Source organism: Chionomys nivalis, chromosome X (assembly GCF_950005125.1).
Source record: "Chionomys nivalis chromosome X, mChiNiv1.1, whole genome shotgun sequence".
Classification (NCBI taxonomy): domain Eukaryota; kingdom Metazoa; phylum Chordata; class Mammalia; order Rodentia; family Cricetidae; genus Chionomys; species Chionomys nivalis.
Genome location: NC_080112.1, coordinates 72,695,654 through 72,709,981, shown reverse-complemented (window position 1 = coordinate 72,709,981; position 14,328 = coordinate 72,695,654). Strand labels below are relative to the sequence as shown.

The 14,328-nt window shown below is 43.0% G+C and overlaps 1 long non-coding RNA gene across 4 annotated transcripts in view; it reads left to right on the top strand.

Moving 5' to 3' along the window:
• Positions 1-1,347: 1,347 nt before the first annotated feature.
• The window catches only part of LOC130867326 (uncharacterized), a 55,114-nt gene continuing 42,133 nt past the window's right edge, over positions 1,348-14,328 (top strand). For 3 of the 4 annotated variants that reach the window (XR_009056457.1, XR_009056456.1, XR_009056454.1), the window contains exons 1-3: positions 1,348-1,514; positions 7,988-8,167; positions 8,355-8,445. This is a non-coding gene — a long non-coding RNA (uncharacterized LOC130867326). The remainder of the gene's footprint in view (positions 1,515-7,987; positions 8,168-8,354; positions 8,446-14,328) is intronic. The other variant, XR_009056455.1, reaches the window with a different exon arrangement.

Below are 14,328 nucleotides of genomic sequence, written 5' to 3'. Positions count from 1 at the left end.
ACATGCAGAAAAAACATCAATGAACATTAAGTAAATTATTTTTAAAAAGTTGTTTTCCCTAATGGTAACCTAGAGGAATGCTCTTAAATGTAATATTCAGACAGAACCAAGCTACTTTTACAGAAAAATATTAGTCTGAGCTTTGTAACTGCAGTCTGTCTCAATTCTGTACAGCCTAATCGAGTACAACTTTTGTTCTGAGATATTAACACTTTCACCGTGAACTCCAGGTAAATTTAGCTTCAAGTCCTCTTCTATTGTTCAGATTTGACTAAAAGGGGCTTTTCCATCACACTCCTCTCAGAGAAAAAGCTCTTTCAGAAATGAAAGAGGGAATTGTCAAAGCCATCATACCAATTCTTTTGCATGTTACCTATCTGTCCACTAGGTGACGCAATATATCTTATTGTTCGACCTACTCTGTTCTGTTCATGGTATTTGTTTCAGGTACCAGCCTGCTGCTATAGTCTGTCCCCCTACCCGCAGTCTCTCTCCTCTCTTTTTTTACTTGTATGTTTGTGGTGCTCTCCGTGAAAATCCACATGCTAATGAAGTACTAGATAGACAGGCGCCAGTCAGATTAGTTTTCCTAATCACTCATGATTCAGAAATAAGAAAGGGGGGCGTAATATTAAGGAGACCCTTAAAAACTAAGATTCCCAACAAGAAACAGCATGCTGGGAGTGAGAAGAGCCTGTCCCAAGTGCCCTGGTTCCAGGGATTAGGAAAAGGTTTATCTCCCAGTTTCTGTAACTTGGGCCTACAACTAAATCTACATACATATTTTTCTTTTTTGAAAAGTGAGGGCTTTTGTTTTTGTTTTGTTTGCTCTCCAGGATCTTTTCTGGCCCAGAATTTGTAGGTGAGGTTGAACTCTCGTCTTTCTTCTCAGGCATTCATCATCATGGTCAGCCTTTTTTTTTCTTTTCTTTTTTTTTTTTTTTTTTAAGCAACTGGAATATTAGGCACAACAGGAAACACTCAGGGGCTTAGTTAGCAGAGCTCCAGAGAGGCAGAGAAGGCTTGGGGGGTAGGTCAGGAAGGGAACACGTCGAGAGACTTGTTAATGGAATGGTACATTTAGAAGAATGAGGAAAGTATTGACAGAAGAGTGAGCTGAGGAAGGGGTGGGTGGTGGACGCCGGGTGGGAGCAGAGAGATGGGAAAAGCAGGGTGGGCTAAGGCCCTGGGTCCGGGGCAAGGAGTGAAGGCTCTGTGGGCTGCTGTAGGTTTTAGAGGGGCACTCTGAGGCGGGTGGGGGGGCGGGGGGACGGGGGGTGCATGGAGCGGGGCGCATGCGTCGGAGCGCTCTGCTGCGCTCCCGGAGAGGCTGTGGGATTTGTGGCATCAACACAGAGGCTGCGAGTACAGCAGGTTTCGTACCTGGCGCTCACCGCCGTTAATTCAAGGCTGCTGTCACCTAGGCACGTCTCTCTGTCCCGCCGCTCCCTCCACGCTCTCCGCACTGCCAGAAGTAATGATTTTTGCTACTACGACACTCCCTTCAGCAAGAGGTAAAGGAACGACGAAGGGCAAAAATATAACATGGAGGGCGGCAGAGGGAACGTGGGTCAGGAAGATTCTTAATTTGTGCACTCTTCCCTTTGACGGGAGGGAAAAATGGAGGCCAATAGAGCCCCAGCCCTCCAAAAGGATGTTGACCATTTACTTAATATTATGAAAAAGATTTCTTAGACAATCTTCTAAGCACGTTTGGGGCACCTGAGCATCACTGCTTCCCTTGACATCCTATTGAAAACAAAACTTTCAAGTTCTTTATTTGTTGCGAGTTTATCAAAAGGATGAGGCTTTATCTGTTTGTTTAATTGGTTGATTTTTGGTCGTTGTACCCCACCCCCGCCCGTGTGTGTGTGTGTGTGTGTGTGTGCGCGCGCGCGCGCTCTCGTATTGAGACTGAGGGATGCGGGCTTCGAACTCGCAGCCATCATACTAAAACTGGGATTAAAGGCGTAAATTGCCACGCCCGGCTGATTCAGTGCTTTAGCACACGATGTTTCCTTGCTTTTGTTTAGGTTGGAGGGTTTTTACTATATTAAGGGAACCCGCGAACTCCATAACCTCTCCCTTATGATGCTGGCGGATTGCATCTAGATTTGGGATGCGCTTTATCACCTACGATGCCTTTTTTCCCCATATGCAATTTAGCTGGTTTATCACAGTTAACCATGCTAGGTTATGTCGTTAATGATACCCTTTAGACACCAGGGCACAACACTGGCGAGAAACGCGTGCAGATGCACCGGTTATATAAATATGGTTATTCACAGACACAGGGAGGGGTAATAGACTAGCAAAGACAGGCACGCTTGGCGTGGACTTTTAGATCCCAAGTGAGGAATCGTAGTACCAAGTGGTGGCGCTCAAGTACTTTTGAGAAAAATCTGAGATAAAGGGAGGGGCTCCACTGGCACGGGCGATCGTGTAGCGTTCGGTCAGGGTGGGGTAGAGTCGAGAAGGTGTAACCACGCATGCTCATCGCAAGCAAACGAGTCTACGCGGGAATCAAAGCGCGCGTGCGTAAGGGAGCACGCTGACCGTTTTGAGTTCATCGCTAGGGATGGAGAAGTGCGCTTGCGTGTTGCCAATGGCTTGGCTGGGAGGGCGGGAGGCGCGCAACGTTCTGGTAATTATGATTGCGAAATAGCGAGGGGTTCGGTAAGTTGTCCTTTGTCCAAATCGCCATTTTAGGCTAGGAGAGGCAAATCTAGTTTTCTACTTGTTGAAGGGATCAGCCGGAGTTGGAGGCTACGGCCAAACCCAATGAAAATCATTCAAGAAATCTTAAGTCTCTCCCTGGTCAGTCTGATAATGAGAATTTTAAAATGCAGAGTAGTGAGACTGTAAAATGTTGCTGCCGCAGCATGTTGTACTTAACTATCCACCCACGTCCAGACAAAGCCTATTCGCAAGACTCCTTAATCATCCTGGCCGATCTTGATCCTCGGATTTATCCCAACAGAGTAGCCGAACGCAGGGACTACGATGTCTGCCTAAAGCGCGTGCAGCTATCTCCCCTACAGAGTATACACGAGAGAATTTGGCTAGTTCTAAACGCAATAACTTTGAAACCTAAGATCTGGGCAAACTATCATCTGAAACTTACTGACACGCAGACACAAAGTAAAAGCAGTGGGAATATGAAAGAATCCCGAGCTCACGCCCTTTTCCTCCCTATCTATCTATCTATCTATCTATCTATCTATCTATCTATCTATCTATCTATCTATCTATCTATCTATCTATTCCTAATGTAGAACTTTCTGCATGGTTTGATCTGAGGTAAAGTTGGGAAATTGGAGGTTGGTTGTTTCATTTTGTTTGTCTGCTGACCTTTTGTGCCTCTGAGGATTGCTAGTGAAAATATAGTTAATTTCCAAAACTGATCTTTTAGCTTTCAGATATAGGAAAGGGTACAGAGTTTTAGAATGAGATTTCTGTTAATCCTCTCAATCTTTTGCTGTTCCTATTTCAATCTTTGGGCCTGTATCTAATATGTACAGGTCTATAGTACTTACTAGCACAAGATACCAGTCTAAAGGTTTTATATAATGCTATGGGATAGCTGTAGTATTACTCATTTTATTACAGTTGAGAACTTTGGGGAACACTGATTAATTTGCCTAAGGTTTTATAGGTAGTTGAATGGTCGAGCCTGGGTACTTCTCCACGATTTATTGTTGAGCATAATCCTGTGCTCTTAAGCATTCCTTATCCCTTAGAACGAAGGACATGTTTAAGGGAATTATTTCAATTTTTGTCTGAAATCATAAACCTTAAACAAAACATTAAGAGAGGAGACTGTTTACTGTTTTTACCTCAGTGCATAGTAAGTATTTGCTTAAAAGAATGAAAGGCAAAAGTGAATTTGATTTGGCACCTCTGGGCGTGACGTGACTCTCTATGTACAGTTGTCTTTTGTATTTGTCGTTCTGCAGAGGCCATAAAATGGCCGACTGCAGCTCGCTGGACACACCCTTGTTTTTGCTTGATTTATTATTTGTTCCAAGGGTTTAAGGCGACCAGACTTTGCTGCATATTTTTAAAAGACATTTTATTGCTAATTTGTTGTGTTGGCTCTAATGTCTAATAGTGTAGATTAACTTTTGCTGGTAATATAAAAAAAAATACAAGTTAAAATTGTTAGAATAGGTCCACGTATATGGAATTGTTATATCAAATAGTATGATCATTTTAACACTTGGTCAAATAAAATTTGCCAAATTCTTCCCCAAAAGGTTGTGCCATTTTTTTTTTCACTCAGAAGTACTGTGTTGTGTATTTAGATAAATTGTTTAAAAAACAGCATCTTATTTCCTTTTTCTTAGGTTAATTTTTTTCTTTGTATGTTTCTCAGTTTTATTTTTAATCGTGTGATATTTTATATCTTAATACCTGTTGAAATTTTAACTTTATTGCGCATTGCCTATTAGTGTTCTGTTACTCCGATTTTTATAACCCCAGTATTTGGGAGAACGAGGCAGGAGGATTGCTATAAGTGCTACATAGAAAATCCTGTCTCATAAAACAATAACAAAAATCCATTAAGGGACACAGAAAAATTACATCTTGTCTTGGTGAAACCATCTGAACCAAGGGACTTTTTTTTTTGTATGTTTCAGAAAACAATTTTAATAAAACATAAGATTTGCTGTACCAGACAAGTCATACAAAATTATCACCAAAAATAATTTTTGTTTTTTGAAGGGAGTAATCTACATTTCATAGTAAGGCCTGTGGGGTTTATTTTCTGGTTTGGGATCAGTCTGTTTGGTTACCGACAGCGTCTAAACACTTAGACATTACTAGAAGAGAATATTTTAAAGAACTGGTTATATGTTTTTAAAACATGTAAGTAAAGCACCATAAAGAAGGGCAGAAAACACATCATCCCTGACGTTCATCCTGACAATTTATTATTCTTAAACCACAATAGGGGAAATAATGAAAAACAGAGTCACTGCTGTAAAAGTTGTGCAAAAGCCTAAATGATGCTGCATTTTTTTTGCTGATGGATCCTCTGGATTAGGAGCATATTTTAAAAAGCCCTGCAGAACTGTGGGTGTGCAGTACTGGTTACAGCGTGTCTTTCAAAATGCAAACATTTTCTCAATTTGTCTACATTAAAATACACAACTTGGTCATGAAATACACTTAAGATGCTGCCAATTCTGGGTATTTCAGGTTTAAACTCCCTTCCCCCAAAAGGGAATTCTGATGGTCAGCAGTGACCACGTGAAAGTAACTCTTTGTTCTCGGGCATTGTCCGTCCCCACGTCCGTGACCCCCCCCCCCCCCGCGTAAGGTTATGCCGCTGGGGCTGCTGGAGCCTTGGCTGACTTCCAGTTCCTTACGTAGGCGAGAAGGATGTGAACGCTAGATAGACTCACATCACCTCCTAAATATTTTTCTCATATGATTCTGGTTTAAAGCCGGAAAGCTGTTCAGCCAGCAACCTCAGGCTTTCCCTAAAGATCCCTAGTGAAGTGCTTAACCATCTTGTTGGCTCTTCCCTCGTACGCGTGGAAGGCTCAGCATCCATTTCCGGGTGATATCGTGTCTATTGCTGCAGGCACCACAGCCCCTTGGGAAATGTAGGCTCAGATCGTGCACAGTCTGAGCCTACTCCACCCACCCCACACGCCCCCCCCCCCCCCCCGTCCTAAGGAAGCATTTTTTCGCGCGCGGAGCGCGGGTGGCAGAAACGGAAGTTACGTGCTACGTGCCGCGGTGAGTGGAGGACGGGGGGGGGGGGCGGTAACTGGAGCACAGGCGCCTGCCGCTCTCCCTGCAGCGCTTCCTGCTGTGCCTTTGCCAGATGGTGGGATTTCCGGATAAATTTTTACAGTGGTAATCTCTCTTCAAAGAGACTCCCACTGTTGCACAGTTTTGAAAAAAGGAGTGAAAATGTTTCATTATGTTTTTTAATGTGCAAGTGAATCAGGTGTTCTCAGACGTGGGGAAGGGTGTTCTTTGATACCTGAAACCGGTTACTCCTGGTATATACGCTTTGGTTTTTGTTTGTTTGTTTGTTTGTTTGTTTTGTTTTTTGAAACAAGGTTTCTCTTCAGCTTTGGTGCCTGTCATACAGTGGTCTAATCTCTCTCTCTCTCTCTCTCTCTCTCTCTCTCTCTCTCTCTCTCTCTCTCTCTCCCTCCCTCCCTCCCTCCCTCCCTCCCTCCCTCTCTCTCCCCTCCGGTTTTTTTTCCCCCCCGAGACAGCCCTACCTACCCTGGAACTCACTCTGTAGACCAGGATGGCCTCGAACTCTCACAGAGTCTCTGACTCCCAAGTGCTGGGATTAAAGACATGTGCGACCACCGCCTGGCAGTCTAACATTTCGATCCCATATTCATGTCTCATCTATTTTGCATTTAATAGTCTATTTTTTATCTTTGTGTGTGTGTGTGAGGGGAGATATCTCATGTTGTTTAAGATCCTCCTGCCTCCAGTACCCCAGTGCTGGGATTGTGGGTGGCATTGCTAAGTCTTGTTTTTAGTTATTATTTACATTTTTTTTTCCTTATTTTTGAAGCAGTCTCACAGATGGGGCTCAGGCTAGTCTGATGCTCCCTGTATAATGCATGCTGGCTGCCAGTATGTGGAGATCGTCCTTCCCTAGACCAGGATTATAGCCCTGACAAAGGGAACTTTTTTTTTATTATCAGAATAGATTGTGGATTTGGGGGTTTAAAGGAGCCAAGTAGGTTTAATCGCTTTTGACTACTTAGTTACTCTGACTTTACCCTAGTTAGTTGTAACATCTTATTTTTCAGCATTTTTCTAGCTGTAGATGGTATTAAATAAGGCTTGTATGTGGTAAGTTGGAAGGACTATGGTTGAACACATCCTTTTTGGAGCACTGTGTCTTTCCACCCCATGCCAGCATCTGCTTCTCCAATCTAACTGGGATCGGAAATTAAGGAAAATGCTAATTATATGAGAAGGCCAAACAGTTTTAAAATGTATTTAACCCTTAATTTGTGCAACTGGTTTTTCTCCTGCAGTTGTTAACCCCCAGCAGCCTAGAGAAGCCCACCCTGGGAAGAAATTTTACATCAGCCATTATAGTATTAAGTCTTACAGCACCTATCAGATTGTGTTCTGACAGTTTACATGCCTGTTTTCCTATGTTCTAAACTGTAGGATCCATGAGGCCAGGGCAGATTTCATTTCCAAAGCTCATTCTGGCATATTAGTAGGCCTCAGTAATATTTATTGGATGAATAAATGAATTAGTCATCGACAAACCTTTGTGTGCCTGCTAAAGTGATCTCTACAGGTTCTTGACTGTCAAGTGTTTCTTCAAAATGATGAGACACTTTTTCTAGTCATTTATTTTCTCTGGGATTTTTGCGTTTGTATTTGAGGCCTTGGTATTTACACGTTTCTGCTGTTGGTACTGCTGACATTTACTTCCGTGGTGGGGCCTGGGTACTATTTGTTAGAGCTGAGCCTCATCCGAATGGCCCAGTGTTTGCCTGATGCTCTTTTTTTTTCACTCCTTTCTACCCCACCTTCACCACTACTGGAGTCATGTAGTATGAAGTCATGTAGCCCCAGGATCCCATGTAAATACGTTTCTGTTGGAAATGAGCCATGCTCAATTCAGAACACTTTTACCTCCAGATACTCTGGCAAAACCTTTACATTACCCCACTTCATGCACCTAGGATCCATTTAGCATTTTAGAAACTCATTCAGCAGCCTATGGTAGGCACAGCATTTGAAAGTTTAGGCAGGAGGATCGCAAATGAGTTTGAAGGTAACGTGAGATACATATAGGATAGCCCCTCTCTCCTCCCTTTACTCCCCCCCAAAAGGCTGGTATTACTTTTGGCAACTCTTGTTTTATCAGATATGCTAGAAGCTTTTAAGTTTTAAGGGTCTTATGATTACTAATTGTCTTTCAGGATCTATTTTTGAGCATTAACTCTAGACAATCATTTTTATTTTTGTGTTCTTCCAGAAAGAATAGTTTATTTAGTGCACTGCAAGAGAGGATGGCCTGCTTCCCCTTTCAAAAATACCCGTAATAATGACTTGAAGGATGTGGACATGGTAAACCTAGACGCCTTGCCACTTGCTTCCCTGCCCACACCATGAATATTTGCAGTGAGACTGCAGAGCTTTGGATTGAGGCAGAGAGGTATGCTGAGGCAAATATTTAGACTTTGGTCCCTATGCTTGGTTTTGTTTATTTTTGGCGATGCCAGTAGCTGGAACATGTTAAAACCCTGTACATACTAGATATGCTAGCTAAGTGCTGTCCCAGTGAATTACAACAGTATCTCCTGTTTGGGGTGGGCACTAAACTTGTGCTTTGTTTTGTTTAGGTCTGATTTCTTAGAACCCTAGCTGTCTGGCATATATACCTGAGGATGACTGAATTTATACGAGGCCTCTGCGCGAGTGCTGGGATTACAGGTTTGTTTTTATTCAAGGCTAGTAATGCAACCTAGTGCTTCCTGCGTATTAAATGAATACTTTACCAACTCATCTATATTATCACTACCACCAACCCCACCCCTGACTTTTAAAAAAAGAACTCACTTACTTTTTTGAGATAGTGTCTCATGTAGACCAGTCTGGCCTCAAACTTCTCACCTCCTGTCTCAGTCTCCAAAGTGCTAGGATTGCAGGTGTGTGCTATTTGACCTGGCAATTAATAGTGTTACTTTTGTTTTTTAGCCTTTATTTTTGTGAATATGCATGTTTTGCCTGCAGGCATGTGTGTGCCCTGTGCATGCAGTGCCCTCAGACTAGTGTTCTCTTGTCCCCCAGAAGAACATACTGGATCACTTGGAACTGGAGTTATACTGGGTTGAGAACCACCAGTTTGGGTATTGGGAAGAGCAGCCGATGCTCTTAACTGCCAGAGCCATCTCTCTAGTCCCTCAATTTTTTTAATGCACTAATTTTTAAATTAAGTCAGGCCATTTGTTATCAGTTATATGCTTTGTAGAAAGAGGTGTGGAGAATGGGTAATGGTTGAAAAAATCAAAAATCTAAAACCACAGGGCTATACATCTGGTGCAGAGATGGCTCTGCTTCTGGGGCAAGAGCTGCGCTTGCACGAGGCCTTTTCGTAGAAGCGCTCCTGGCTGCACTTCAAGGTGTGTCTCTTCTTGGAAAAGCTGGTGCAAAAACTGAATTCATTTGTAGCACAGGAACAATTCGGGAGTGGAAAGAGCAGCCGGTGTGCTAGGAGGAGGCCTGATCTAAGCTTCTGATTTTTCACCAGAGAAGCCAGGAGTACGAAGTAATTCATTTACTCAGATGTATTCTGCTAGCCAACTAGGGTATTGATAAGAGTTTAGAGCCTACCCCTGACCCAAGACAAAAGCTCACTGTTTTGGTGGTCTCCCTAAGAGTCTGGTGATTCATTTTGCTACACTGAAAAGTTAAAGGGCTATAAGTCAGATAGATGTAAGGAAGGTAAGAAGCATAAACTCTGCTTCAGGGTATAAATTTATGGGAGTCCAAGGCCTGGACTTTGATTATCACCCTGCGTACGTGGGTCTGATCTCTTTCCCCCAACTCTTCAATGATGGCCAGCAGCTCTGCGTATTTACTCTGAAGCACCTGGCTATTTCCAGTTCCCTGGGTGTAGCCTAGTGATGGTGGCCCATAGTCACTCAGCAGCTGGCGATACTGGGACGATGTCGCCATACTAGAAGAAGGCGAGTGGATACTTCCGTCATGTAGGCGGCGGCGGGCATGTGCGCAGTCAGTACGACATCCCCGCAGGTGGCAGGTGCGCCGGGCAGAGCCGGGCCAGGTATTGAGCGCTGCCGCGAGGCCCAGGCCAGGCAGCCCCACGTTCCTGCGCCCGTGCACTTTTTGTTGTCGCCGGCTCGACCGCAATTGTGGCCGTCCCTCACCCTGCCGCCTCAGTAGATCACCCATCCATAGGGCCCCGATTATTGGGTCTTAAAAATCTTTTTGTTGTGCCGGCCAGGGGAGGCAAATGCTTTTAATCCCCCTCATTTGGGAGGCAGAAGCAGTGGGGTCTCAGTGAGTTCACAGTCAGCCTGGTCTACAGAGCTAGTTCCAAAACAACCAGGACTGTTACTCGGAAACCCCGTCTTAACAAAACAAAAACATTCTGTTTTATCATCAGGGTGTAGAGGAACAGCTTTTTTTTTTTATCTGTTTTGTTTTATTTTGTTTTTTGAGACAGTAACCGGGTTTCTCTGTAGCATTTGAAATCCCACTCACAGGATTTTAAATTTACCCTGCTACTGAGTTTTTCTTTTTCTTTCTTTCTTTCTTTTTTTTTTTTTTTTTTTTTTGGTTTTTCGAGACAGGGTTTCTCTGGCTTTGGAGCCTGTCCTGGAACTAGCTCTTTTTTTTTTTTTTTTTTTTTGAATTTTTTTTTTTTAATATTTATTATGTATACAATATTCTGTCTGCATGTGTGCCTGCGGGCCAGCAGAGAGCACCAGACCCCATTACAGATGGTTGTGAGCCACCATGTGGTTGCTGGGAATTGAACTCAGGACCTTTGGAAGAACAGGCAATGCTCTTAACCTCTGAGCCATCTCTCCAGCCCCTGGAACTAGCTCTTGTAGACCAGGCTGGTCTCGAACTCACAGAGATTCACCTGCCACTGCCTCCCACTGAGTTTTTCTTTGACAATGAGAAAAGAGTTCAAAGCCAGCAGGTGGTGAGGTAATGCCCGGCTTTACTCCCAGGCAGGCAGAGACAGGTAGATCTCTGTGTTCAGGCCAAAAGGTCACGCAACAGGAGGCTAAGCAGGGACCCCACTTCCCTAAAAACAAAACAAGACGAACAAAAAGGAACCGGACAGGTGTGGCACACTGCTTTAATCCCTAAGTAGGGACCCCACGTCTCTAAAAACAAAACAAGTCAAACAAAAAGAAACCGGACAGGAGTGGCACACTGCTTTAATCCCAGCTTGCAGGAGGCAAAGACTCGCGGATCTCTGAGTTTGAGGCCAGTCTGGTCTACAGGGCAAGTTCCAGGACAGGCTCCGAAGCTACAGAGAAACCCTGTCACTCTGGGGTACCTCTGTTAAACAATTTAAATGAAAGGGTAGAAACCATCTCATAGTCCTCTTTTTATTTCTCAGGGTTTTTTGTTTTGTTTTTTATTCTGGTTTTTCAAGATGGTTTCCTGTGACTTTGAGGCCTGTCCTGGAACTAGCTCCTCTAGACCAGACTGACCTCGAGGCATGCGCCATTACTGCCTGGCTCTTTATTTCTCTTCTAATAAAGGTTTATGTTCATTGCTAGGTGTATGTATCCCCAAATATGTACTTAGGGATATATAAAAAAGGTTTAAGGGTGGGCATGTCCACGGTTTTGATCGCAGTAAATAATGGGAAACCTATTCATGAGTAGGAATTCTGTTAAATAAAATTTTTCTATTTGTGCACAATAGAAGCGCAAGCTGGGCGTGGTAGCACAACCTGTCTCAAAAACAAATCAATGTAGAAGAAACTCAAAACAGCAATCTATTTTTTTTATTTCTTTATTTTGTTTTTCAAGACAGGACTTTTCTGTGTAGCCATGGCTGTCCTGGAACTTGCTTTATAGACCAGGCAAGCCTTAGACTCATTGAGATCCGCCTGCCTCTGTCTCCCAAGTGCTGGGATTAAAGGTGTGCCCCACCATCATCCGACTTCAGTGTTATAAAATTAATGTTATAAACGATTTACTTGGACGATGGTGGCGTACGCCTTTAATCCCAGCACTCGGGAGACAGAGGAAGGCAGATCTCTGTGAGTTCTAGCCCAGCCTGGTCTATAAGAGCTAGTTCCAGGACGGGCTCCAAAGCTACAGAGAAACTCTCTCTCAAAAGAAAAATAAATAAATAAATGAAAGATTTACTAATAGATTTGCTTAGTAGAATTAGCACAAAGTAGAATTGGCTAGGGGAGCTCTACCTCAAAAAGATAGACAGCAAGGCAGGCCTATTAGAGATTAAAAGAAATTTAGGGTACTAGGGTGTAAAATGTTTATTCATCATGTTTGACCATCCTTTAAGGCCCATTCCCATAACAAAGGAGACAATCCTGATTTAACCAGACATTAGAACACTCCCAGAGAATATGCTTCTAACTGGCAGCGCAAGGGGGCAGTGTAGTTTCACAGCCAGGATCAAGGCCTGCCTTTCTGTAAAGCCCCAGGTTCTCTTTTGGGAAAAGCTTAATTCTGCCAGATAGAATATCATCCTGAGTAACAACTATTTGAAAAGAAAACATTCGTGTATTTAAGAAAAATTCTGAAAAGAAAAATAAAAAGGAATTCTGGCTAAGTAGACAATGGTGGCACACACCCCTCGTCCCAGCACTAAGGTGATAGAGGCAAGCAATTCGCTGAATTCAAGGCCAGCCTGAACCTCAAGAACGCCACCACCCAAAAAAGAGAAAAAAATAATCATGGCACTCTCTTTGTTATTTAAATCTCCCATTGTCCAAGTGGCCAGGCTGAATCTCCAGTGTCCGTTTATATTGTTCAAAGTGTAACCTCAAGACAGTAGAGGTTTAAGGATGACAGCATATGCAGAATGCATAAGCCTAAGGTGTAGGTAAGGCAGTTAACTCTATTCAAGGCAGGCTCCTCTCTGAGCATTAGGCAGAACTGGATGAGCATTATTAGAGAGTTTTTTCCTTTATTAATTTCTTAAGTGTGTGGGGTGATTTGTCACTGGGAAAAGGGATGTGGCAAAATAAAAAGACAGCAATAAGGTGAATATGGTGACCTAGTCCTGTAATTCTTGCCCCTGGGAAGCTGAGGCAGCATAATCAGTTTAGAGTCATCTTTGCTATATAGAGTTTAAGGCTCGCCTGAGTTAACTGAGACCCTGGCTCAAAACAAAATAATTGTCTTGTGGGTCCAGGGGGGTCGCGCAAAGATGAGAATACCACCAAGTCTAATAAACTAGAAGCAAACTTTATTCTAGAAACCAGATCCTAGGAAAACCAGAAGCAAACTTAAAAGTGAAAACACCGCGGGGCACAGAAGGTTATCAGCCAGAGATGGTGTTTGTTAGGCTGTGGCAAAAGGCCGGTTTATGAACCCACTTTTTATAGTAGGGACACCAGGCATTAGCTCTGAACAAAGGAATTCTTACAACCTTGCCTGACCCTTGGGTTAATCAGCAGAGACCCTAAAGAGGAGAGTGAGTGCTAATGTCAATGAGTAACTAGGCAGTCATTATGAAATATGTTTCAGAGGAGATTACAACAAAGGTCACTAATTGCAAGAAAACAGATGTCTTTAGCAATTAGTCAGAAAGACTGCTAGTAATACTAGAAGGTTAATAAATTAGGATTAACTGGTTCTTAGGCTGAGAATTTAGGAGATAGCAGAAAGCTTTTCATATTATCTCGAGGTAAAACTCAGATACTGACTGTCATACTGTACAACCTCCATTAGCAGAGTTCATCAGTTAAACCACTGTATTTGTTCCACTGTCTCCTGTACCTCCAGGTGTAAACTGGAGTCTTATGCCTCTCCTCTGGTGGCGCCAGTTTTTCATAACGGAGACAGTGTCTAACCCAGAGATCACATATCTCTGTCTCCTAAAGGTTAACTCAGTTCATATCTGTCGTTTTTCAAGGATGGTCAGGACACTACTCTCAATTTGTAGGGAGAAGCTCTTGCCTTGTAAATAAAACAGCCAATTATAAAATGACCTACGCTTCCCAAGCATCTGAGAAAATAGCTCACTGTAAATGAATGATCCTTGATCTGCTGAGAAAGCTGCTGATAGTCTGTTCTCTTTCTCCTAGACTTCTAACTTTATATTTCTTTATTTTTACATTTTTATTTTTGGAATCTACATTTTTGTTTTATTCTTATGGATGAATATTTGACTTAGATTGCATTATAGAAATTTAAGAAAATGGTTGCTATAACTTTGATAAATTCAGAGCTCCTGTTTATCCTTTTTTTTTTTAAGATTTATTTATTATGTATACAACATTCTGCCTCAATGTGCTCCCACACGCCAGAGGAGGGCGCCAGATATCAGTACAGATGGTTGTGAGCCACCATGTGGTTGCTGGGAATTGAACTCTGGATCTCTGGAAGAGCAGCCAGTGCTCTTAACCTCTGAGCCATCTCTCCAGCCCCTCCTGTTTATCCTTACACATGAAAGTTAGGAGAAATATACCTCACTTGTTAGCCTGGATGGCTTCGTTTTTGTCCTTAATAGAAATTGTGGGGATTTTTTTCTTACTTTGCAAGGGGTTGAGCAAGGCCTTGAATTCATTCAGCATGGCACTCTGAACACCGATGCAGCTCGTCTCGTCAGTCTACTCCCACTGAGTTGAGGTTT